Source organism: Pteropus alecto, unplaced genomic scaffold (genome assembly GCF_000325575.1).
Source record: "Pteropus alecto unplaced genomic scaffold, ASM32557v1 scaffold42, whole genome shotgun sequence".
Taxonomy (NCBI): domain Eukaryota; kingdom Metazoa; phylum Chordata; class Mammalia; order Chiroptera; family Pteropodidae; genus Pteropus; species Pteropus alecto.
The window spans coordinates 7114862-7116817 of NW_006434825.1; the positions used below are offsets into that span (position 1 = coordinate 7114862).

At 36.9% G+C, this 1956-nt stretch overlaps 1 pseudogene; it reads right to left on the minus strand.

The window, feature by feature from the left end:
• Positions 1-607: 607 nt before the first annotated feature.
• Positions 608-726, minus strand: LOC112478274 (annotated as a pseudogene).
• Positions 727-1956: the final 1230 nt, after the last annotated feature.

A 1956-nucleotide genomic window follows, 5' to 3' on the forward strand; every position in this document is an offset into this window, starting at 1 on the left:
TCAGAGCCTCAGCTTTATCCTGAGTGTTGAACTCGATTTCCTTATTACTCAGAAGACATTGATCATCACTAGCCTAAGTAAATATTTGTTTTGATTGTCTCAGCAGGCAATCTCGGTGGTCATATTTTAACTCCTCATGCAGGCAAAAGAAAACCTCTGATAGATATTTTGGCTGGTCTCTGCCATTACAAAATATGCCCAAGCAGGTGTAGAATAATAACGACATATGAGAACAGACCTTGTAAACAGTAAATTGCATCACATAAGTAATGTACTGAGTTTATCTTGTATGATCATCCAAAGAGTACTGAGAAATAAAATTGGTATACTCCCATTAGGTAAACTAAAGCACAGAGAATGTCGGACATGTCTGCATTCCCATGGCTAATAAGAGACTCAGCAGCAACTTGAACTCAGACACCCGATATGCTTCATAGAGTGATGATCCAAATGTAAATTAGGTATCATTCATTCACTCAATCTCTTTCTCACTCTCTGTTCTCTCTCTCTTATTCTCTCCCTCTTTTCCTCTTGCTCTCAATAGATGAAAACAAAGCCACAGAGAACATAACATAAAAAGCTTCTTATCAATGCCTTTTTTAAAAAATACCTACAGCACCTGGTACCCCTAGGTGGTCTCCCATGCAAGTACTAACCAGGCCCGACCCTGCTTAGCTTCCGAGATCAGACGAGATCGGGCACATACAGGGTGGCATGGCCATAGACTCAATGCCTTTTATTTTTAATTTTTAAGGCACCTCTGTACCGTCTTCCACAGAGCCTGCACCATTTTACATTCAATTTACAGTAGTCAAGATTTGCAAACAACCTAAATGTCCTTCAACTGATGAATGGATAAAGAAACTGTGGTGTATACATACAGTTAAATATTATTCAACTTTAAGAAGAAGGACGTTCTGCCTTATGTAATAGCATGGATGAATCTTGAGGACTTTATGCAGTGAAATAAGCCAGTCACAGAAGGAGAAATACTGCCTGATTCTACTTATATGAGATATCAGAAATAGTCAAACTCATAGAAGCAGAGTTGGATGGTGGTTACTAGGGTTTGGGGGTGAGGGAGGAATGGGAAGATGTGCCACAGACATAAAGTTTCATTTATGCAAGATGAATAAGGTCTAGAAATCTGCTGTGCAGCATTTTAATACTATACACTTACAAATGTAAGATTCAAGGTATTTAGTGTTTTTGCAACACACTTTAAAAAACACCCTCTAAAACCTGCTCCATTGTAATTCTCAGCCTCAAAATCACTCACATACACCTATCTAGTCAACCCCAATTTTTCAAGCTCACCAGAATACCAGAATATTTCCCAAACTGGTCAGTTCATGATGCTGTCTCCTTATATATTTTTTCTTCCCTGGTTATTTCTGAACTCTATTCTCCGCCTTAAAAATATTTAACTTTTCATTGTACCCACCTCAAAAGGCCTCTGCGGTATGCTCCCATAGCACTTTGGTCATGAATGATATTTCTAATTATTGTACTATTACATACTTGCATACTAGATCTTCCAGTAAACTGAGCTTCTACAAGGCAGCCACAAATCTTTTAATCTTTTTATCTATCATCTGATCTATTTATTAAGCACCTCCTGCAGTGGATTTCCCATCCATGAACTCCCTCACAGGCAAGTTTAAAATCCTTGAACTCAGGGTTACTGTAGAGTTTCAAAAAAATTGAGACATTTAAAATGAAAATGGCATATACATTAATCACTCTATACACACATATAAACTTAGATAACTAGTGTTAGTATGCTCGCTTTATAGATGGGGAAAATCAGGCTTTAGAAAAATAATCTAAGTTGCTCTATTCATGAATTCATACATAGTAAAAAATGAAGACTAAGCAGCCTGGTTCAAGACATTACACATATTCATATATATAAACTTTTCATCTTTATGCATGATTATTTTCCATCTACTCATT